The following is a 26,338-nucleotide window of genomic DNA, read 5'->3' on the forward strand; positions in this document are numbered from 1 at the left end:
GCAGAGCTAATCAGGCAGTGATGTAGAATCGGTGGGCGGGGCTAATCAGCCAGTGATGTAGAATCGGTGGGCGGAGCTAATCAGGCAGTGATGTAGAATCGGTGGGCGGGGCTAATCAGGCAACAATGTAGCATCGGTGGGCGGGGCTAAACAGGCAGCGACGTAGAATCGGTGGGCGGGGCTAAACAGAGAGCGATGTAGAATCGGTGGGCGGGGCTAATCAGGCAACAATGTAGCATCGGTGGGCGGGGCTAAACAGGCAGCGACGTAGAATCGGTGGGCGGGGCTAAACAGAGAGCGATGTAGAATCGGTGGGCGGGGCTAAAGAGGCAGCGATGTAGAATCGGGGGGCGGGGCTAAACAGGCAGTGATGAAGAAGCAGGCGTTCTTCTGTGGAGGCGGTGCTTATCCACACTATTACATCATAGAGTAGAACATTCCACAAGCTGTGGTTTTGGCAGACTGCCTTCAGTATAAGCTGTTTTTAGACTAACGACAAATTTTTTAGTTCTGAAACTTACAGGATGTTTTTATAGTACAATGACCTCGATATGTACGATCAAGGGAGTTTTGGTTTCTCAGTTCATGACCCGTTTAAGGACGCCTGGATGTGTTTACAAGCTCATTTCTGAGCGTCATCAGTGAGACGCCACAGAAAAGGCACAAAATAATAAAACACACGCCAGAACAATCAGAGCTCTTAATGTAAAGTGCACGCTTGTGCTTCTTCTTGCGCTCATGTTACGCGACTTAATGAAAATGCCATATCTGCAGTGCTCACACACTCAAAACCACAGAGAAAAGCTCCCCGAGGGCTTATTGCAGTAATTACGATTCTCATAAACCCTTTTGTGAGAGAAAAGCTCCCCACATTGTATCTGAAGCCCAAAACGGAGGAGAATTTCGTGGCGAGGATTAATTATCAGGAGTGAGTACCTTCATTCACTCTGGGAAATTTCAAAAATCTGGAAGAAATGACACTAACTTGAACACAAAACAGTGATCTAGGAAATTAGCGAGCTGTGTTCTATATTTAAATTCACATTTATGTTTATTGATCTGGCAGATGCTTCATTCACACAAACACACCGTCAGAGCCGAGGAAATACACTGCACTTGTTTTCATCAACTAAAAGTTTACTTGTTTTTAAAAAACAACATTTCACACTTTTAATGTAATGTAGGCCTAATGGATGGAAGTGTGGAGCTTGTCATTATTCTACAATGATTTAAATCAAATATTTATTGGAATATATACCATTACAATAGTCACTATGCAGTTACTGCTATCATAAAATTACACTTAAATGTAGGTTTAAAATTTTACAAACGGCACATTTAATATCCAACAACAAATATTTTGACTCAGAATTATTGCGCTACTATTCTAAACAGTTTAGACAGGAGAAATATACATATAAAATATTGGTCACAGATTATTGATCACTTTCTAAACAGTATAAGAATAGTGCATCCACTAGTAATTATATATAAATAAATCTGTTTTTACCGATGCAAATATGTCAGAAACGATGCATCGCGGTACAAATGCCAGCTTGTATCCAATGCACACTTTTTAAAATCGATTAACTTTTATGCCGATGCACTGAGCGAATCGGTGAATCTTCCCATCCCTAGTATATGTGTATATATATATATACAGAGTTCTGGCATGAAACTCTAAATGGCGCAGTCCGATAGGTCTAACTCAATCTGACCTAATGACATCATTATCACATGGCACAGCTGATTGGTTCTCTCCCGTATCGGTAGCCAATGAGCTTGCTGCTCAACATTCAAATATATGAATAGTGCTTGCAGAGCAGTTGCAGCTTGCTTCAGAACAGCTAAATCAACATCTAAGATAAGTGAATGCTCTTCTAATCCATATCGCTGTGTGTATTGCATGGTCTGCCTAATTGAATAAAAAAATGACCAACCATAATCAAGTTTAAACTAAGTGTCATGTTAGCAGTCTGCATTGTATGCAGGAGCGAATATTAAGCATATTAGCTGCAGCATTTAGCATTTGTGTTTATACAGCTGGAGCAAAACGCAGTTTAGAGCATATGCAATCGCTCTGAGGACACACACTGATAGTAACGATCATGAAACAGGTTAAATTAAATAAGCATTCTTGTGTGTGCATTTCAAAGTGGGCGATTATCCCAGTGTTCAAGTTCTTTCTAAGGTCGATGTTTTCATTGTGATGAGTGTGTGGCTGATTTCACGCGCTTATCGCAGTCATATCAATGACAGTGTTGCAGGAGACGCTGAAGATCACTATCTACGGCTGTAACAGTTCCGAGTGAAATGCATTATGGGTAGTGTAGTTCGGAGAAATGTGCTCGTGCAACATGTGCTCTCGCTCTGCTGTGTAATTCAGAAAACGGAGGAAGAACATTTGTATTCTGCTTTTATTTCAGTTCATTCAGGGGTTTTTGTGCACTGTAACTTTTGACAACTTGTATCCGCACGAGAGAGTAAAATGGCATGTATCGGCTAACTTTGTCCGTCTCATTATTGCACGAATATGAATTAACAAGCTGTTATGCTGCCGCTGGGACTGATGAAGTGGAGAAAGTAACAGCAGTTATCAAATGAATAATTATGATATTTGCTCAGGTGGATGCTGGGGTCTTATCTATCGGATTGCAATGCATATCCATTTTTTTAATTAAACATTAGAATTGTTAAATTATTGCATATAAATAGATTATGATCCACAAATGAATGTTCAGCGAAGTGTAGCTGTTATCTGATTGGCTTGAGTAGACAGTGGGTGAAGTCCACTTATTTGTGGATTGTCAGCGTCTTGACACTAGAAATGTTTCAAAATCCACAAATGCACAGCGAGCGATCCACAAATGCATGCAGCGATCTACAAATGCACAGGACGCGATTCACAAATGAATGGCAGGCAAAGTTGTGTTTGTGACACAAAAATGTATTTGTGAATATGCAAATCTCATTTTATTTATTTGTGAATAGAATTAATGTTTGTGAAACTCTGAGATTTATTTGTGGATCTCATTCTATTTATTTGGAATAATGCAACAACTCTACCCCCATACCCATTCACTGCAGAGGATCCATCCATTTTCACTATTCTGTATTAAAATAATTTAGATATTAAGGAAATTTTTCATACAAGTAGCTCATATGAGTAAAGCACTGTTATCACACAGGTTATATATATATATATATATATATATACATACATATAAATACAGCTTTAATTTCTTTCCACATTTAAACAGCTGAATTGAGAGTGTGGAATTACACGTAGAGCACATCATGGATCTCCCAGTGTAAAGATCAGGAGCAAAAGAAATGAGGTGCAAACAAAATGCTATCTCTTTCCAGGAGATAAAAATAGTCTCCTTATCAAACCCAAACGCCAGGCTGTAAAGGGCTGTTTGGAAAGGCAGCAAGGGTAACTTATTATGTAGTTGCTTTTATACACATCTGCATATTGAAGATACACAATAACAAACCTCAAAATAAATTTACATTAATGCACTTACAGTGGAAGTCTAGCAGCCAGGCATCCCAAAGAGTTTAAAAGCATTTTGAAGAAATCTGTATTTTCGTTAAAGAGCTTACATTAATTCCTCTGTAAAATGTGTTTTAGGGAATACACTTTTTTTTTTTTTAAATCATACTTGCGAGTAGGATGCAATATATCAAAAATATTGAAATCACGATAAGGCTTAGTGTGACTATCGAATAGCTTTTTGGATGTAAAAGAGTTTCCTGCAGCACATATTTATTTGTTAACCAGGTGAACCAGGGTTATTATAGTAAACAAAAACAAAAACCATGAAAAAAAAGTTATTTGAAATATATCAAATGTTAACTAAACATTTTATATATATATATAAAATATATATTTATATAACTAAAAATTACAATAAAATATTTTACAATATAAAAAAAAACTAATAAAAATGGCAAACACAAAAATTACTAAAATTAATTAAACATGAAAGCAGAAAATATACAAATAAAATATGACTCAAAATATGAACAAATGCTATAATAGTATCTCAATGATACTAAAATAACACTACGGTAAACCATTTTAATATTTTCCACAACTAAACTGAGAGAGAGTTAGAGAACCTTTAAAGAACTATACAAAAGCTTAACTGGTTCTTTGTATGGCAATGGTGCTATATAGCAGTGGTTCCCAACCCTGGTCCTGGAGGCACCCCAACACTGCACGTTTTGCATGTCTCCTTAATCAAACACACCTGATTCAGGTCATCAGCTCATTAGTAGAGCCTTCAAGACCTGAAATTGGTGCGTCAGAGAAAGGAGACATGCAAAATGTGCAGTGTTGGGGTGCCTCCAGGACCAGTGTTGGGAACCATTGCTATATAGCACTATATAACTCCTGAAGAACCCATTTTTTGTGTTTGGGTTTGGGATCTTGGGGAATGACTAAACACAAAGCAGAATGCAAAGTGATCTTAGGTCAAAAGCCTGCATTTTCAATGAGTTTTATTTATAGAGCAGAGAAAAGGTGTAAAGGGAATTCACACATTTCTGAGACCAACAGGAAATGAGGAATTATATTCAACAAGAAGAACACAGGCACTCACAATTCACTGCAGCAATAATTCAGGTCGCTCTGTATTCAACACTGTTAATCTAATTTGATATTCCAATGAGAAACAAAAAGCCAAAACTCTCATCCCACAGCAGTGCACTAATTTGAACTTTGTGTGTGTAACAGGTTGGAGCTTGAACTTAGAAAACATCAGGTCAAGAGATGTTAATTGCTCTTATTTAGCTGCATCCTATAACTCAGCCTGCAGAACTGTCTTTGAATTTCAATTAATGTGTCGTTTTGTATTTGTGCCTAATTACAGGTCATCATTAACCACATTATGCCTACAAAACCATCTTGATTATGTTAGACAACATTTGGTTCATAAATACATTTCTGCTTATAATGAAAAGGAGACCAGAAAAATTAATAAATTCAAACAATTGATGGCTGGGAAATGAATGAGCGTATGAGAGCAAACAACGAAACATGATTTGCTGCCTGCTAAGTTAGTGGCATGTCGTATTAATGGGGAAGGACAATCTCATTCAGAGCATTTTATAGAAAAAAGATACATCTTTTTGTACAATACAATGCTCTCTAGAATGAGTACAAGATAAGTTGTGATATTTTTTTTTTCAGTTTATTCAGAAGAGAAAGAACTGTAAATTTCAAATGTTTTTATCTGCTGTATCTGCATATAAATGGCTTTAAAGCTAACAGACATGGACAAAACCTAATTTTTGATTTAATTTCTTATTTCATTTATAAGCGTCTATGCATTTATAAGTTTGCCAATTATATCCCTTTACTTAAACTATTGTTACAAGTTTAAGGTTAGTAAGATTTTTAAATGTTTTTGGAAGAAGACTCTTTCACCAAGGCTGCATTTATGTGATCAAAAATAAAGTTATATAATTTAAAATAACTGTTTCTATTTTAATATACTTTGAAATGTAATTTATCCCTGTGATGCAAAGATGAATTTTCAGCATCATTTCTTCAGTGTCACATGATCCTTCAGAAATCATTGTAATATGATGATTTGGTGTTCAAGAAACATTTCTTCTTATTATCAATGTTGAAAACAGTTGTGCTGCTCAATATTTTTGTGGAAAGCATGAAAGAGAAATCTTATATAACATTACAAATGTCTTTACTGACACTGTTCAATTTAATGCATGCTTGCTGAATAAAGATTTTTATATATATATAATTTTTTTTCTTTATATATATATATATATATATATATATATGAACAATATAACACGAGTAGCAGTGCGATATTGCTGTATATCACTCTAATATCTCACTCTTATCAGATTCGAGGACCAGATATAACTGTTGTGTATATGTATATATATATATATATGTATATGTGTGACCCTGGAGCACAAAACCAGTCTTAAGTCGCTGGGGTATATTTTTAGCAATAGCCATAAAAACATTGTATGGGTCCAAATTATAGATTTTTCTTTTATGCCAAAAATCATTAGAATATTAAGTAAAGATCATGTTCCATGAAGATATTTTGTAAATTCCCTACCGTAAATATATTAGTATAATATATATATATTAGATTAGTAATATGCATTGCTAAGAACTTCATTTGGACAACTTTAAAGGCGATTTTCTCAGTATTTCGATTTTTTTTGCACCCTCAAGATTCCAGATTTTCAAATAGTTGTATCTCGGCCAAATATTATCCTATCCTAACAAACCATACATTAATGGAAAGCTTATTTATTCAGTTTTAAGACGATGTATAATTCAAAAAATGGACCCTTGTGATTGGTTTTGTGGTCCAGGGTCACATATATCCTGGCTCCTAAACAGTCTCTTAATCTGCTAAACCGCAAACAAATCATTTACATTGCCTTTCAAGAATAGAGAGGAGCGGCGAAGGTCTGGGCTCTGGCTCTCAGATAAGACTCAAATAATAGCATTTCAATTAAAGATGAGAGAAAGCACTTTGGTTTTTAATCCAGCAGTCTATATATATCTCTCTTTATCACTAGAGGCTTTGATCTTTCTCACATTAGAATTCATCATGTACATCAACACATTTCGGCTTCTCTATAGCGGAGCTACTTCCTTCACGCACACCTCTTAAGTGCGAGGTTCTTTCTAAATAGGTCAATTCACATACATTTGCTGTTAATTGACAGGCAATACATTTCGCTGAATCTAGCAAAAATGATTATCTCTGATCTCCTTATGGCTACATAAAGTATTTACATCTACAAAAGGATGGAATAAACAGTCAAGTGGCTTAAAAGTATACAGATATTACAGACAATCTTGGAAATGCTCAATTTATTTTCCACTACATTTAATTAATTGTTGGCTGACCAAACAGAGGGGCACAAGGTTTGGCTAGTTAGCATGGGCTCGTTAACCCCTGCTGGTAGATGTCATAACTACACCATCTAGCAGCAAAAAGCATCTTTCAAGTCAAAGTCAAAATAAAACTTTTTACATGCAAAACAATCCTGAGAAAACATGCATTAGCAGCACAGCTGCCATTGAGATAAACAGGAAAGCTCTCTCCATAAAACAGGTGAAATTCAAATTGTATATTAAAATACGCATTCCTCTTTGTCTCTGTACTTGTTCAGTATTGGCTCTTTCTTATTGCTTGTTTTTGCCATTGCCATTATTCATCTTCCATTCAAACACACACTTGATCTGTAGCGTTTTTTGCGCTGAAAATGCTCAGTGTTTTCCTCGCCTTTTTTCTCTCACATCCCTCTTTCAACATCAAAACCCGACCTGCGACTCATAATTAATGTGAGGTCCAATTTCCTGAAGATTAAAGGCAAAACAATTAAAAGCAGCAGAGAAAGGAGGTGGAAATGGAGGAATAATTGCAGATAGAAGCTTTTGTATGCTTGTTTGGAAAACAGCTCTGAGGTGGTTTTGAAATGTATTATGTTACCATTGGCCACAAGAAATGAGAATTAATCCAAGGCCAGAGGAAGAATAAGAGACTTTTGGTTGAAAAAGATGTCAATCTACTTTTGTTAACTCTCCAAAATATGTGCAAATAGTTGATTGGCACCCTTAATGCACATTATAAGTCTTCGCACCTCCGTAATCATCGTCTCGGTTCCCTTTAGAGGGGTTTGGGTTCATTTGGAACATTAACAAAATTCTAGTGAACCACTCTGAAACTAGCCAAGTGAGAAACCCCACAAGTGTCAAACCTTTTGACACACGGAAAAACAGCACTTTGAAATGATTTTATTATTGCAGACATATTTGATTGAAATGATATTAATTTATTCTGGTTTATTTATTCAATCATTCGTATGTGTGTGTGTGTGTGTGTGAATTAAGATAGAACTACATAATATAATATAGTTACAGTTTCTGTTAGTTTGGACTTTCTGTTTGCACCATTGTCACGGTTAGGGATGGAACGATTACCGGTTTCACAATAAATCACGATAAAATGCCCTGACGGTTAGTATTACCGTTTAAGTAAGATTTTTAAATGTTTTTGGAAGAAGACTCTTTCACCAAGGCTGCATTTATGTGATCAAAAATAAAGTTATATAATTTAAAATAACTGTTTCTATTTTAATATACTTTGAAATGTAATTTATCCCTGTGATGCAAAGATGAATTTTCAGCATCATTTCTTCAGTGTCACATGATCCTTCAGAAATCATTGTAATATGATGATTTGGTGTTCAAGAAACATTTCTTCTTATTATCAATGTTGAAAACAGTTGTGCTGCTCAATATTTTTGTGGAAAGCATGAAAGAGAAATCTTATATAACATTACAAATGTCTTTACTGACACTGTTCAATTTAATGCATGCTTGCTGAATAAAGATTTTTATATATATATAATTTTTTTTCTTTATATATATATATATATATATATATATTAACAATATAACACGAGTAGCAGTGCTATATTTCTGTATATCACTCTAATATCTCACTCTTATCAGATTCGAGGACCAGATATAACTGTTGTGTATATGTATATATATATATATATGTATATGTGTGACCCTGGAGCACAAAACCAGTCTTAAGTCGCTGGGGTATATTTTTAGCAATAGCCATAAAAACATTGTATGGGTCCAAATTATAGATTTTTCTTTTATGCCAAAAATCATTAGAATATTAAGTAAAGATCATGTTCCATGAAGATATTTTGTAAATTCCCTACCGTAAATATATTAGTATAATATATATATATTAGATTAGTAATATGCATTGCTAAGAACTTCATTTGGACAACTTTAAAGGCGATTTTCTCAGTATTTCGATTTTTTTTGCACCCTCAAGATTCCAGATTTTCAAATAGTTGTATCTCGGCCAAATATTATCCTATCCTAACAAACCATACATTAATGGAAAGCTTATTTATTCAGTTTTAAGACGATGTATAATTCAAAAAATGGACCCTTGTGATTGGTTTTGTGGTCCAGGGTCACATATATCCTGGCTCCTAAACAGTCTCTTAATCTGCTAAACCGCAAACAAATCATTTACATTGCCTTTCAAGAATAGAGAGGAGCGGCGAAGGTCTGGGCTCTGGCTCTCAGATAAGACTCAAATAATAGCATTTCAATTAAAGATGAGAGAAAGCACTTTGGTTTTTAATCCAGCAGTCTATATATATCTCTCTTTATCACTAGAGGCTTTGATCTTTCTCACATTAGAATTCATCATGTACATCAACACATTTCGGTTTCTCTATAGCGGAGATACTTCCTTCACGCACACCTCTTAAGTGCGAGGTTCTTTCTAAATAGGTCAATTCACATACATTTGCTGTTAATTGACAGGCAATACATTTCGCTGAATCTAGCAAAAATGATTATCTCTGATCTCCTTATGGCTACATAAAGTATTTACATCTACAAAAGGATGGAATAAACAGTCAAGTGGCTTAAAAGTATACAGATATTACAGACAATCTTGGAAATGCTCAATTTATTTTCCACTACATTTAATTAATTGTTGGCTGACCAAACAGAGGGGCACAAGGTTTGGCTAGTTAGCATGGGCTCGTTAACCCCTGCTGGTAGATGTCATAACTACACCATCTAGCAGCAAAAAGCATCTTTCAAGTCAAAGTCAAAATAAAACTTTTTACATGCAAAACAATCCTGAGAAAACATGCATTAGCAGCACAGCTGCCATTGAGATAAACAGGAAAGCTCTCTCCATAAAACAGGTGAAATTCAAATTGTATATTAAAATACGCATTCCTCTTTGTCTCTGTACTTGTTCAGTATTGGCTCTTTCTTATTGCTTGTTTTTGCCATTGCCATTATTCATCTTCCATTCAAACACACACTTGATCTGTAGCGTTTTTTGCGCTGAAAATGCTCAGTGTTTTCCTCGCCTTTTTTCTCTCACATCCCTCTTTCAACATCAAAACCCGACCTGCGACTCATAATTAATGTGAGGTCCAATTTCCTGAAGATTAAAGGCAAAACAATTAAAAGCAGCAGAGAAAGGAGGTGGAAATGGAGGAATAATTGCAGATAGAAGCTTTTGTATGCTTGTTTGGAAAACAGCTCTGAGGTGGTTTTGAAATGTATTATGTTACCATTGGCCACAAGAAATGAGAATTAATCCAAGGCCAGAGGAAGAATAAGAGACTTTTGGTTGAAAAAGATGTCAATCTACTTTTGTTAACTCTCCAAAATATGTGCAAATAGTTGATTGGCACCCTTAATGCACATTATAAGTCTTCGCACCTCCGTAATCATCGTCTCGGTTCCCTTTAGAGGGGTTTGGGTTCATTTGGAACATTAACAAAATTCTAGTGAACCACTCTGAAACTAGCCAAGTGAGAAACCCCACAAGTGTCAAACCTTTTGACACACGGAAAAACAGCACTTTGAAATGATTTTATTATTGCAGACATATTTGATTGAAATGATATTAATTTATTCTGGTTTATTTATTCAATCATTCGTATGTGTGTGTGTGTGTGTGTGAATTAAGATAGAACTACATAATATAATATAGTTACAGTTTCTGTTAGTTTGGACTTTCTGTTTGCACCATTGTCACGGTTAGGGATGGAACGATTACCGGTTTCACAATAAATCACGATAAAATGCCCTGACGGTTAGTATTACCGTTTAAAATGTAATTATCATCAAAACCGTGTTTGATTATCCCACTTTTGAAAACTCGCAGTAAATCCTGTCCAGCCAGCATCAGTCTGACGCAGAAGCAGCATGCAATGTTGTTGTTGTTTTGTTTTTTTTGCACGAGACGAAATGGCGGAAGGCACTGACAAAAATCGGGAGATTTTTCAGCCATCTAAGAGGACCAAATCGGTGGTCTTGTGGTATTTAGGCTTTTACAAGAGTCCTGAAGGCAATTTAATCGAGGACGGTCACCCTGTCTGCTGATCTTGCAAGAAGAAAGTCGCTGCAAAAGGAGGAAACGCATCAAATTTGCTCCGTCATCTTCGTGACCACCACCCACTGTTATATAGCGAATGCAAGGTAACTTTTACCTCAATACCAAAACTAACTGCTTATTACACAGATTTTTTGTTTTGTTTACCTAAAATAATATATAAATAAGGGGATATGAAATATTGAATTGAGATTAATGTTTTGAAATCTTACCTGTTTATAAATCCATTATGAACAGTGTACAAGACAATCGTCAGGACAATATGATCACTAAAGCAAAATTATAGTAGTATTAATACTAAATTCCTCTGATTTCATTTTCAATACAATAAAAAACTGAGACGTAAGACGACAAGCTGCATTTGATTGAAACGAGAGAAAGCGTGTCCGCACCTCTGCGGTGATACAAGAGACATGGGGCGAATTCCAAACAGAAGTGAGCATCCCTATGCCCTACTCCCTTCGAAGGGCAGAGCCCTTGAAGTGTGTTCTTTGAAGGGTGCAGGGTATTACTGTCTCGTATAAGCGTTTGTTCCTAATTTTGTCTCTCATAGTTGAGGTATACCTATGATGAAAATTACAGGCCTCTCTCATCTTTTTAAGTGGGAGAACTTGCACAATTGGTGGCTGACTAAATACTTTTTTCCCCCACTGTATATATATATATATACACAAGTGATTTATTATTAGGGCTTCATGTTAATGTTCATTTAATGTTTATGCTAAAAAAAGTGCATATAGCTGCTAATTGCATTTGCTGTATGTTGATTTTCAAATATAAAACTTATTGAAATGTTTTCAGTGTGTGTATCAGTTCTTTTTTTAACGTTTTCATCTAATTTGAACAAAACCGTGATAATATTGATAATCATGATAACTTTGGTCACTATAATCGTGATATGAAATTTTCATACCGTTACATCCCTAGTCACGGTCTTGTTAGTTGTCATGGTTTTTTTATTTGATTTTGTCATTCAGTTCAGGTGTGTTGAGTCATTATCCTAATTTTGTCCGTGTATTTAAGTTAATGTCTGTTCAGTGTTAGTTTGTCAGGTCTTGACCGTCAATGTTATGTGCGTCACCAGCCTTCCCTTACCTTGGAAGACGGTTTTCCTTCATCTTTGTCTTTGTGCATGTTCATCGACACGTTATTGTGACTAATAAACTACGAATGTATATTAATTTATGTATATTATTATTACGTTGTATATTGACATTAATAATTGTAATATACTATAAAAATATGAATATAAATATATAACAATATTTTAATATTCAGTTTAATAATAAAGTGAAGAAATATGCATAGTTTATTCAAATTAAAGTTTTGTCTGAGACAGAAGTGTGAGTGTGTGTGTGTGTGTGTGTGTGTATTTGAGTATTATTAAACAGATATATGAAGAGTTAATTTGCAAAAACCGATAACCGTTTTTTTATTGCGCATTCCAAGTAATATCAATCAAACTCCAGTTGGGTTGTATTGAATAATAACTTAAACACATACAGGTAATTTACTAAATTAAAGTTCATTGAAAGTATGTTTTTTTACATATTAAAAGTTTGTTTTATAGCAAAAGCAGATAACTCCAACAGTCGTTTTTTTGGCAAAAGCAGACAACTCCACATTTCATGTTTTAGAGTTTAAAAAAACACTTGTTTAATCTTTGTAATCTCCTCAGATGACAATGTAGATGCCTAACAAACGTTGTTGTTGTTGTGATCATAAACTGTATGAATGTGATTACTGAGCTTTTACCTCACCATTGTAATGCGCTGCTTTTGCAAGGGTCCGTGAAAACGTTTCAGCTTTTATTTTCCTTTTTCACCCTGAAGATATCACAGGTTCATCAAATTATCCATCCTCGATCACTTTTAGTCAGCTTTGATGAAACTCCTCTCAGCTAGCATGTCTTTTCAAAGTGAAAGTAACCTTGTCACCTGACCTGAATACAGCACGCTGATTCGCTAAAATGGACTTATCGGCTTCTGTTCAAAAACAACAAGGGCACTTGTCGGCTTCTGCAGTAAAACGTGAACTCGCGATGCCTTAAAAGTGGACAAAACGTCTTGAGGATACGTATGTAACCATGGTTCCCAGAAGAGAATGAGACGCTGCGTCGAACGCTTTGGGAATGCCCCCGGCGAGACACCGTACTGAAGCATGTGTGAAATCAGTCCAATAGCAAAGCGAGATGTCACGAGCGGGATGACGTAAGCAACCAGAAAGAATAAAAGCGCATAAAGGCACATCCGGCAAGCGCACATGTTGGCTTCTGCGGAAGCGAGCACCTGCAGGGATGCAGGGAGTATGGCAGGGAGACGCAGCGTCTCGTTCCCTCCGGGGAACCATGGTTACATATGTAACCTTGAGACGTTCCCCTTCAGGAACTCGAGCTGTGTCGAACACTTTGGGAACGAGAATACCCACTGTGCCATACGAGCAAGTCGCTGTCTGGTGTGTATCTGGCGAGCACATCAAGACAAAAGGACTTGGGACCCTGAAGTAGATGTCAGGTCCAAACTGTAGAAACAAATGAATGTGTGCGGAGAGGACCAGCCTGCCGTAGCACAAACATCCTGAAGGGCCACGCCCACTGATAAGGCCTTGGAGGCCGCCATACCCCTGGTCGCGTGAGCTCTGACCCCTATGGGTGACTGGAGGCCAGAGGACTCATAGGCCAGTGTGATGGCCTCGACCACCCACCGACTCATAGTTTGCTTGGTCACTGGAATCCCTTTCTTAGGTGGACCTAAGCAAACGAATAACTGATCTGCTTTACGCCACTGGGCAGCTCTGTGAATGTAAGCGCTTGCACTGGACACAGCAGATTGAGTCTCTCCTGGCCTGCTTCCTGGAAGGGAGGAGGACAAAAGGTCTGTAGTACAATGGGACCTGGCAATGAGGTGGGCACTTTAGGGACATACCCGGGTCTCAGGTAAAGGAACGCCCTAACCATGCCCGGGGAAAACTCCAGGCCTGACACAGCAAGAGCCTGGAGGTCCCCTATCCTCTTCAGCGAGGATATAGCGAGCAAGAAGATAGACTTAAGCGTGAGGAGCTTATATGAAGTATCTTCGATGGGTTCAAAGGGAGCTTTGCACAGAGCCTCCAGAACCACTGCCAGATCCCATGAGGGCACCTTAGTGCACTGTACTGGCCTCAGCCTCCGGGTGCCATGGAGGAAACCTGTAACTAACAGGTTTCTTCCCACTGACTAACCACCCTGAAGGGTGTGGTAAGCAGCTATGGCTGCCACATAAACCTTCAAAGTGGAGGGGGATAACCCTGCGGAGAATCGCTCCTACAGAAACTCCAGAACTGAACCAACTGGGCAGTTGACTGGGTCTTGCAGTCGCTGTCTGCACCAAGAGGTGAAAAGTTTCCACTTCAAGGCGTACAGTTTCCTCGTGGCGGGAGCTCTGGACTGGAGTATGGTCTCAACAACCTCAGTTGAGAGACCAGATGCTATGAGCTGTGCCCCCTCAGGGACTACGCCCACAACTTCCACAACTCAGGGCGGAGGTCAAGAACGGTGCCCCCTGCCTAAGAGAGGAGGTCCCTCCTGATAGGAATCTCCCGTGGAGATCCGTTGAGGAGGGACACCAGGTCCGAGAACCATACTCGGGCTGGCCAGAATGGGGCTACTAGCAAAAGACGCGTGACCTTGATTGTGCAAAGCGGGTTGCCCCCCTGGGAAAACCCTTTGGTCCTGAGCCACCACTGCAAGGGTCTCATGTACAGCAGGCCAAAAGGTATCACGTTGGATGCAGCTGCCATCAGACCAAACAGTCTCTGAAACTGTTTGACAGTAAGTGACTGGCCTTCTCTCACTCCCCTCACGGCTGTGAGAATCGCTTCGATACGAGCAGGAGACAACTGTGCCTGCATCGTTGTCGAATCCCACACCACGCCTAGATAAGTGGTCCTCTGTATTGGAGAAAGTACACTTTTCTTGGCATTCAGCCGTAACCCCAGTTCTCTCATATGGGCGAGGACGACATCTAGATGCCGAGCCGCCATCTGCTCTGACTGAGCTAAAATCACCCAATCGTCGATGTAATTCAATATGCAGATGCCATGGAGTCGCAGCGGAGCCAGCGCCGCTTCCACACACTTCGTGAAAGTGTGGGGTGAGAGTGATGACTAAGGGAACCAGTCTCTCGAGCTTTTCCATGTTGTACCATCGCCGGGCGGCAGCTGGGAATTTTGTTCGCCGGAGCCTACTGGGCCCTGAAGCACCGGGGGTGGCAGGGGCATCAGTAAGTCTCCCCGAGGGCACTGAGGAGGATCAGGCACCGTATACTGAGGTGTGTACCTCTCCTCCCCAGGGTGGGCTGCCCTCGTTTGGCCGAGGTCCTCTTAGACAAAATAATGGTCCACAGATCTGTTTTTTGTCTAGAAGACCCCGGCTGAGAGCGGTGTTTCTGGGTCTGGCAATATGAGGAGCTAGACTGCTGGGACTGCTCCCGCTCAGCAGTCCCAAATACCTGGAGCGGCGAGGGAGGAAGCATTGGAATGCCGCAGCTTGCTTCTTCGCCTCCTGAAACGTCTCGACGACAGTGTCTACTGCGCCGCCGAAGAGGCCAGAAGGCGATAGCGGGGCATCCAGCAGGAAGAATCTGTCCTTATCTTGTAACTGGGACAGATTCAACCACAGGTGTCGCTCCGTGGCCACGAGAGCTGCCATGGAACGGCCGATGGCTCTGGCCTTTTCCTTGGTGGCCTGAAGCGACAGATCTGTGGCCCGACGCAGTCTCCCTCCCTAGTGTCCAGGGGCCTCATGTATCAACTTTGCATACGCCAGTTTCACGCTCATGGTCGGATGTACTAACAGTGAAATTTACGTGAGAATGTGCGTTCCTCCACGCCAACTTCATGTCTGGCGTACGTACATTTCTCGTGGTTTTTGTCCGTTGGCGACTCCTAGAGGCAATGAAGTGAAGTTGCAGACATTAGACTACGAATTGTTCTACAAGTCTATCGCACCACCACCTGTGAGAAACATTGCTATTAATTTGTAATTAATGAAATAATTGGCATACTATTGTCACACAAGCCTCATGGGAATATTCTATAAATTATGCAATTAAGTAAGAACATATAAAATCATGTGCAAATTGATAACCTTAGTCTATATGGCAATGGCAGCAATAGCCTTATTAGAGGACATTGCCAATGGCAGAATCTGAAGAGAACGAGTTTTTAGGGACCACAATGATTTTCTGGCCCACGATGATAACTGGCTTATCAGCCGTTTCAGATTTCCAAGGGCTATCCTCTTGGAGCTCTGTGATGAGTTAGGTCCAAATTTGGAGAGACAGTGAGGAGCCACGCATTACTTGTTCCCTTACAGGTGCTGACAACACTTGGTTTCCTGGCAACTGGTTCTTTCCAAATGGAACTGGCAGACCGCTCAGGAATATGCCAGTCGTCTTTGAGCTGCGCAATGCCAGCTGTATGGGACGGGATCATCCGCTTGTCTACCAGGTATATAAGGTTCCCATACGATGCAGTTGACCAGCCAAACATTAAAGCGCAATTTGCAGCGATAGCCGGTTTTCCTAATTAATCGGAGAAATCAACTGCACACACATTGCTATAAAGGCTCCATCTGAAGAAGAATTTGCATATGTGAATAGGAAACATTTCCATTCAATAAATGTGCAGATAATATGTGACGCACAAATGCGCCAAACAAATATTGTGGCGAGGTGGCCTGGGTCAACCCATGATTCATACATCCTTACAAACAGCATGGTTGGGATGAGGCTCCAAGCTGGCAGGGTTCGCGATGGGTGGCTTCTTGGTGAGTGATGCATTTAAATTTATATGGTCCCATCTAAAAGTTGTTGTTGGTTGTTTTGTTTTTTGTTGCGTTTAATTATTCAACTGCCCATTAGGAGACCGCAGTTATCCACTAAAAATGTGGCTGTTAACCCCCCTCACCAACCCACAAACTGACCTAGAGCACAGATACAATGATGCACATTCTCGCACTCGGTCAGTGGTAGAGCGGGCAATTGGGCAGCTGAAATGTCGCTGGCGCTGCCTTGACAGGACTGGGGGGATGCTGTTATACCGCCCTGAGAAGGTGTGCCGCATCGTGCTGGCCTGTGGTGGGCTGCACAATGTCGCGCACAGGGACGGCATACCACTTGGTGAGGTGGTGGCACCACCAGATGACCCCGACCCAGGACCAGTGTATGTGCAGCCCAACCAACAAGCCATTCAGGCCCGTCAACATGTGATTGCGACAATATAAATGGTAATCAGAGACCAAGTTAATTTTTTGACCAATTCCTTTAATGAGTGGCTTATGTCTGTGAGTGCGTCAGTGATATTTTTCGGGTGACTGTTAATTTCTCAGATGGCCCTAACAATTTGCTGTTGTGACTCCAGAACAGCATGCATCAAGATGCGGCCAGCTGGACGGGCCTCAGCACTGGGGGGAGCACTGGAAACGCTGGAGACACTGGAGACGCTGGACACACTGGGCCCTGGCTGCTCAGGAGGGGCAGACTCCGAGTGCGTGCCAGTGGACGTTCCTGCTGTTGCACCATATAAGTCCAAATAAACACAGGCACATGTTAACTGCGATTTGAGTCTGTTCCTTATTAATGGGTACACGCATTTGCTATAAATGCCATAGATATGTAAAATCTCTGGTGTAGGCTACTTTTGATAAGCTATATTGCATGCATTTGAAAATTAAATGCAGTCTGGTAAGCTATGTGTACCAAAGTTAAGCAAATAAATGAGAAATTAGTTGCCTTCGTGGCAGTGCTGTAAATCCGAGTCTTCCACCGCAATGGATACTACTCCGGAGAGTAAAGTGTTGCCCACAATAGAGGCAACTCTCTGCTCAAAGAGTGTAAGTTCATCGACCCCTGTACCACTGCCTGTTCTGCCCACACTTTGTCGGTGCGCAGCAGTTCTCCGCTTAACTTCCACCTTTATATCAGACCATTTCTTTTTAAGCTCATTTACAGTGCGATTTTTTCCGATCCCACCGTGTTGATGGCATCAGCCAAACTGTCCCACTCATTTTTTTTCTTTTGTTATTAATTCCAGAGGACAAAGTTCCATATCAAATATTTTTTCTCGTTTCTACCTCTGATAGTAGCACCTCCAATTCTTCTTGCCAAAAGTTCTTGCCAAAGTGGACACATTACCACATTAAAATTTATTTAATTGAGGGAGGAGACAGGGTGGGGTGTTGTGCTCGTGCATGTGCGCTCAATTTCACGTTAATTGGGATGTACAAAGAGAATATGCTTGGGATCCTGCGTACGCAGAGATTCATACATCTGATTTTTTTTGTGCGTACGCACATTTACAGCTTTGTCCGTACGCAATGTTTTAGTATGAATTCAACGCAAGTCTTTGTATATGAGGCCCCAGGTCTTTTAGCAGGTCGGCCTGGTACGCCTGCAACACCGCCATAGTGTGCAGACACGCACCAGCCTGACCTGCCGTTGTATATGCTTTCCCAACCAGGCTGGATGTTAGTCTTACTGGCCTGGTGGGAAGCTTCGGGGCCTTCAGGGACGATGCTGAGGATGGGGACAGATAGCTCGCGAGCGTCTGTTCCACCGCTGGCACCGCCCCATATCCCTTCTCATTTATCCCCGTGATGTTAGAGTAATTAGATACAGTGGGGCTAAAGTGTCGGGATGAATATGGTTTGTCCCACGATCTCGAAAGCTCAGAAGGGAGATCGGGGAAAACCGGAAGGCCCTGACGTGAAGGTTGTGATCTTTATTGAAGGAAACGCTCGTCCAACTTGCTTTTGGGACGAGCATCCTGTTTCTCGGCTGGCCATTCGATGTTCAGTTTAGCTACAGCACGAGTAACAACCTCCACAAGCTCCTCATACGCTAGGGACTGTGGTGTTGAGTCCACAATCTCCTCTGTGTCGACGCTCATCACATCAACCTCCTCGGAGGAAGATAGATGAAGCATCTGGCCCTCTCTCAGGGGGGAAGAAACCGCAGGGTGGGCTTCCGAACCCTGAAAGGGGGCCGTGGATCTAGCGGGTGAGGACCAAGATAAGGACGAGCCCGTCTCGGATCCCTCCGCTAAATCCACTTGCAGCCGCCGCTGCAACAGCCGCCGCTGTGCCTCAGCAACAGCGGGGCTGGACCCTGCAGGATCGCGAGCCTGGCTGCTTTAATCGAAGATGACCAGGCGGGAGCGAAGCACACAGAGCAGGAGAAGCTCACAATCATGGCAGGCAGCCCCATCGAGAGCTGCCCGTGCATGCTCCGCTCCCAAACAGATGATGCACAAATCATGTGTATCCCCACCCGAGACATATAACGTGGGCAGGGAGGAACACACGACTTGAAACGCCAACCGCTTACCACATTCTTTGATTTACTCTTTGGCATTTTTCTCTTTTTCTCGTTTGCTTAACTTTTAACTGACTGAGTGCTTTGCATACATTCACATTCACACACACAGCACAGACACGCTTGCTGAAGAGCAAAAGCTAACATGCGCGCTTGCCGGATGCGCCTTTATGCTTCCTGGTTGCTTACGTCACCCCGCTCGTGACGTCTCGCTTCGCTATTGGACTGATTTCACACATGCTTCAGTACGGTGTCTCGCCGGGGGTGTTCCCAAAGCGTTCGACGGAGCTCGAGTTCCTGAAGGGGAACCAGCTTTTTTGACAAAACGTATTTAGGGTTCAAATCGCGCTATATGTGGAGAATAATGCACAGCAATCAGCTCATTTTTTTTTTTAGAAGTGGTGTAAATTAACTCTTCATATACACTACATATTTATATTAATTTATGAATATTAGTATATTGCATTGTATATACAAATGTATTCATAATTTAATATACAATAAATATATTAATATAAATATATAATTTCTATATAATAATGACAGCATCTCCATGCAACATTGTAAATAATTAATATTCTCTTATCACTATACATATAATCATATTCTCAACCTATTATCATATTATCAACATAACGCAATATAGTAGCTCATAGCATACAGCAAACACATTGTTACGACCAAAAACCATAAGGCTAATTCCTTAGAAAAGTAACCGCACACCTCTCCACAACAAGCCGCAAAATCTGTTGTATTGTTAACGTCTGGATCACAAACGATGTGGGACGAGTTACATACATCGATGTTTGTTCAAATCCCTGATTCAAGCATGAGCAGTTGTAATAAAGATGCTTGACTTAGAGGTAGGCAGAAAAATATGCATGTGTTCATGGAGTGTCCTGTGGACAGAAGGTTGGCTCTTCTAATAGACATTGCATAAATGTGCTTTAGGAGAGCTTATTAAACTGCTGAAAACAGATTGGCGTCCGGGCTGGAGCTCTACCACATACCCTACCCCCCCCAAGAGACTCAGACATATGTGTGGTTGTCTGGGTCCACGATGATGAGAAATGAACACCGAAACCCCATACCTTCACTTTTGCTGTCTCTCCATTTAATTATACACTGACATTTATATCCACTGCAACACGTAATTAGACCTCGTTATGGTGGGGGGTCGTCCAGTACTTAAAGTTAGCTTCCTGCCATCTACAGATGGTGCTCATGCAAGGAGAGTTAAAGTACTCTAATTGCAATACTTGCAAAATGTTCAGCAGCTCACTGCTGGGCAGAGCTTACATCAAATATTTCAAGAATATATTCCTTTAAATTTGTGGCTCTTTCCATAAATAGGGTATGAAATAGGGCTAGAAACAGTTTAGACATTAAAAAAAGTCAGATTTATGTTGTTTTTTTTGTTTTTTTAAATAAAGTATCAGGGAGAGAAAGTGCTTAACCTAAAATGTTGTTTGGGGGGTCAAAGGATCAAAATAAATATTATTAAACTAATAGATCTAAATGGCCATTTCATATAATGTGTGTTATTATGATGGTGTTTTGTATATGTGTGTATTCAATTCATCATGTGGTTTTCTCTTTACCAACTGTGTAAGCGTGTAACTGTGTAAGTACATTATAAATGTAAAAAAAAAAGATTTTAGTAATAACATTATTTCGGCAAATGAAATTTGAAACAGTTTTCTATTGTATTGTAGACAAGTAAAAAAGTATTATTGACTGCATTCATCTGTCTACACCATTCAACTCTGTTACAAAGTTATGTTTCTTGAAAGTTTTTGTTATCAGTAATGTATATTATGGTTTTACATTACATCTTATGTTGTTAAATTAATATTTATTGCATTATTTTAGTGTTGTGTGTTACCATGATGTTCTTTTGTGTCTGTGTGTATGACAATGTGCATCTTCTAAATATTAGTATCTACCGCAGAAAAAAAATACTTGTGATATACTTTAATTCTTCATAGCTTTCTCTTTACCACCGGTGTTATTATGGAGATTATCAGTATATGTTAAAGGTAAAAACAGATTTTAGTAGCAGCATGGCCTTTTGTGTGTTTATATTGTGTCCAATAGTTACTACTCCAATGAAAAAGGAACTGTTGATTTAACAAAAGTAACAGGACACCAAATAAGTTCTATAAATGGAAAGTGGCATATATATGATCTTTGAAATTCGTATGAATCCTCTGTAACTGTATGAACGTCTCAGATATTTAAACTCTTGACACGTCCAGAGCAGGCTAGGCAGACATTAAACTTTCAAGTTTACTGATTTTAGATCTTTTTTCATCAATGTCATGAAAGACTCCTGTGGTCAGCATCTCTTTTGACGTCTGCAGGAGGATATAGGCTTAACCCAGCTTGCGCGTGACACCAGCAGCAGAGCAAAACTGAATTTCTCTTGGACGTGACAGAAACACACATGCTGACAGTGAATATCCTCAGACTTGCTCACATAGCCTCAAAAGCGTACTGTGTTATCCCTTTCAGTTTATTAGACGGTCTGCAAGCCTGAAGGAGGCAATTTAGTGTTTGCTGGACTTTATGAGTCCAGTTATTCCCTCAAGAACAGTTTCCTTGAGTCAATTAATGGAAAATATGTCCACACACACATACTTTGAGCATGGCTCACTGACTTAGAGGTGGTCTGGGGGAATACATGCATTGTGTGTTTCATGTATGAAAGCCTTGAATCAAGACCAGTGCAATTTTCCAGACAATATTGTCATTTGCATTAATGTAGAGCTTGTGTAAATGCCTTATAGCTCACAAATGATTCAATACTAAACAACCGCATGAGTTACTGTATTTCAGCTAATTCCAGTTCTCATTAAAAGTTGTGTTTGCCTTGGGACTTATAAATATGTTATTCTGCTTTTGTAAGAAATAACAGAACAAAAACTTACGGAGAAAAGAGGGGGAAAATGCATGTCTCAACATTTTTACACCAAGGAAACTATCCTCTGACAAGTTTACCCACAATGCACGGTTATAGCTAATGAGGATCGCTAGCTAAGCCTCGAAATCTGTTGATCTCACACATCAGGGTATCTCTCTAATTAAAGAGTTTCTCAGCCAGTAATATCGCGCTCCATGATCAGACTCCATCTGGATGGACCTGCTCTACCAGGGCCAATGACGGGGAAACAAAAAGACTAACAATGCTTTTGAACAAAATGGTCCACGGATGTCTGCTTTTGCTAATGTGTCCTCTGCCAACACTTAAACAGCCAACAGAAACGAGCAGGGTGCAAAATTAACACTCGCCAAGTGCCAAATGCCAGTAAAAATTGGTTTTGGCATGTAAATAAAACAGAACTTGCCAGTAACCTTATTAGGAAATTCGACATTATACATGCTTGAAACTGAAAAAATGAATCAAATAAAATAATCTGACCTGAATACCGTAATGACCTGAGTAATGACCGTAATGACACTTTTATTTCCATATTGAATAACATGACGTTTCCATATCGCGTTTGAATACAGTATAGCGTTGTTCCCATATAGCCGTGATTTAAAGCTTTCTCTGGCATTTTCAAAGGCACGTAACATAAAATACTGTGGCTTGGCATGATACACAGTCTAATGGTCTAACGAAATCCAGTTTTAAACATCTTTTACTGTACCCATTGTATGGCCCTTATATGACCTATTTGAGCCAATGCAGATGCATGAAGTTATCTCAGGACGAGACCGCCCTGATTGTAAAGCAAAACGTGATTGGCTATAGCGAGATCGTGCTACGATTGGTCAGCGAATGTGGCTGTCAGCTGATTGGCTTGAGTAGACGGTGGGTGGAGTCCACGTATTTGTGGATTGTCAGCACATCTTGACGGAAGAAATGTTTCACAATTCGCAAATGCACAGGACGCGATTTACAAATGCGTGCAGCTATCTACAAATGCACAGGACGCGATTCACAAATAAATGCCAGGCAAAGTTGTGGTTGTGACATAAATATATATTTGTGAATATGTTTTTTATTTGCAAATCTCATTTTATTTATTTGTGAATTTAATTCATGTTTGTGAAACTTTAAGATTTATTTGTGGATCTCATTCTATTTATCTGTGGATCATAATCTATTTATTTGGAAGTAAGCAACAATTCTACCCCCATACATCCTTGCTGAATGAAAGTATTAATTTCAAAAAATTCAAAATATTCTGTATTTTTATGTTTAAAATCTTATATGTTTACAAAAGTATTTATATAATAACCGTATATAAAATATTTTCATAAATATATTAAATAAAACATTCTATATTTATTTGTTTAATTTATTTACTAATATTATATACATTTATTATCATTATATTTGTTATATATTTGATAACTCTTTATTTTACAGTGTCCTTGTTACATGTACTTCCTGTAGTAATAACAGTAAATTATGCATAATTGCATGCAACTAACCCTAAACTAAACCCTTTTCCTAACCCTATAGTAAGTACATGTTGTTAATTAATATTAGTTCATACTTAAATGTATAATTACACTGTAACCTCAAATAAAGTGAAACCACATTTTTTTTTAAATAATATAAAAAAACTATGTTAAATAAGAAAAGAAAAATCATGGCTGCTAGATGTACCTAACACTGGCAGGTGTGGCTAATATCGGACCCTGGAAACAAGTCAGTACAGTTCTAGCAAACACACTTTTGAAAACACAGCTGTGATTAGAATTCTACTCACCCAAGAGGTTTCTCTAGTCGGCAGGCCGGCGACCCCACAATTTCACCCAGTGTGCAGAACATCTGGCCAAGAAAGTCCTAGATGGAGCGGGTAGGATCAAGCAGAAGAAGCGGTAAGAGCTTATCAAATTCGACAAATACCAACGCTCTGCCCTCTTGTTATAGTAGTGAATTGAGAGGCAAAGACGTACGTATAGTTCAAGGGGCTTCTGGGAAGAGCACGGCCATGTTTACAACAGAGCACAGCATGTAATAGAAAGCACAAGACACAAATACTATACCAGCCACACAGACAACATCACACACAATTTAGGGGATGATCAGACCAGAGAAGATAGTGATGATTAGTGGACCTACATGATCGCTTCGCATGCATTAAATGAGATGTGATGAGAATCACAGGAATGGGGAGGAATGTAAACAAAATATATATGTCACATAATCATATTGATTTACTTCTCATTTCTTGCTCTCACATAAGTAAACATGCCAATGGTGTCAGACAAACACTGTGTTGTATTTAATTTTTAAATAACAATAGTTTAGTTTTATTATCCAAATCCATATCTAATTTCATTTAAAACTGAAAGTTACAACATCTCAGTGACTTCTTCTTCAAAAAGGCCAGTGCATTACACAATATATTTGGATTGTTTTTTTTTTAAGAAACTGCTTTGCATATAAATGTTTCATTCAGGATGCATGAAGGTCATATTACAGCACTACTTACGTGTTTGGAAAGATCAGGACTTTTAGAGTCAACATCATATCTGAATTAAGTAGGGGGGAAAAAACAATGTTATCCAAAGATAAGCCATTAAAAACTAACTTTAAAAGAAAACAAGTACTTTAACAGATAAATGCTCAAATACACACAAAAATGTCTTTCAGGTAGGCATGCACAACAACATAAGGGTCGAGCGTGCTTGCTGTTGAAGACATGTTTCATAAAGTGCATAAAGTAAAAACTATTGCACTTTACTTTTATTAAAAAGACTGACTTGCCATTGAATAAAAAAGATTGTATATGAACTGTTCTTGTCCTATATATAAAGAGTTCAGATGCAAAAGCCTCTAAGTACGTCTGACGTTTTTCTTTAAAATTAGCATTTCTTTCTGGCTACTATATATAGGTTTCTGTGTAAGTATTGGTACTTCTGAATGGGTTGAGGCTGGGATTTAGTGCATTTGAAGTGAAAGTACTTGAAGAACATATACTATGTGTGGAGAGCATTCACTAAGTATCATTATCTCATTTTTGACCAAGATGGCTTTTAGAGATTTTTCAACAGATTTTGCAGTGCATTTTTATTATATTAAATGAAAAACCTTCAATAGGTAGACTGACCCAGCACTATGTCAAAACACAACCCAGCAAACGAGTTAATGTATAAAACCAAACAAGCTGGGTCAAAATAACCCAGCATGTGTTCTGTCCAATATTTAACCAGCACTAGGTTGAGTGTAGTATTTAAAGACACCTAATATAAAACTGGACAGTATTTTGAATCCAGTATGCTAGATTTGTGCTGCATTCAGTAAACTGAGAGAGTCTGTAAAGGCCAATTCACACCAGGGATGATATCTATAACAATAACTAATACTTCAACCAACACCAACACATTTCCTAACTAAATAGGCCACAAAACATCATGCATGGATACTTAAAAAGGTTAAGATTAAGTTAGTAAGGGGGTCAAAGTAAATCATAATAAAATGGGAAATCAGATGGTCAAATTAATTTCATGCATTGAAATATTCCTGTTGGTTTCATCAAAGAGCAGCGACAGAAGAAACAGGAAGTGGGAGGAGGTGAGGGGTGAGAGGTGAGATTCCGTTTTCAAGGAATGGAGGTGTGGATGTGGCACTCCAGGACAGAGATCAAAAGAAAGAACTCACAAATCAAAGCGCAGGTTCTGCTTCTCCTCAAAGAAGTAGTCCAAGATGTACTTCCTGACAAAGTCCGGATTTAGAGTGTTGTCAATCACCTCCGTTCTTCCAAACTAGAAAGTGGATTAGGGACAGCGGAGGGAGAGATGGGGTCAGAGAGAGAGAAAAGAAGGTGAGAAAATTAAACTGGATATATAAGGTAACAAATGAGACAAAAAAACAAGAATTGAAAAAGCTTGGTACAAAACACAGCAGAGATGAGAATTAAATCTGAAATCGCAACTCCTCTCTAATAAAAAATTGGTGTAATCCCCCGCAACTCCTCTCTAATAAAAAATTGGTGTAATCCCCCGCAACTCCTCTCTCACAAAAAATTGGTGTAATCCCCCCCCCCCCCTTCTCCCCCCGCTTCT

At 39.2% G+C, this 26,338-nt stretch overlaps 1 pseudogene; it reads right to left on the reverse strand.

Moving 5' to 3' along the window:
* LOC107592558 (copine-5-like) overlaps positions 1-26,338 on the reverse strand; it is a 178,539-nt pseudogene that overhangs the window by 102,889 nt on the left and 49,312 nt on the right.

This window comes from Sinocyclocheilus grahami, unplaced genomic scaffold (assembly GCF_001515645.1).
Source record: "Sinocyclocheilus grahami isolate Dianchi unplaced genomic scaffold, SAMN03320097.WGS_v1.1 scaffold154.1, whole genome shotgun sequence".
Classification (NCBI taxonomy): Eukaryota; Metazoa; Chordata; class Actinopteri; order Cypriniformes; family Cyprinidae; genus Sinocyclocheilus; species Sinocyclocheilus grahami.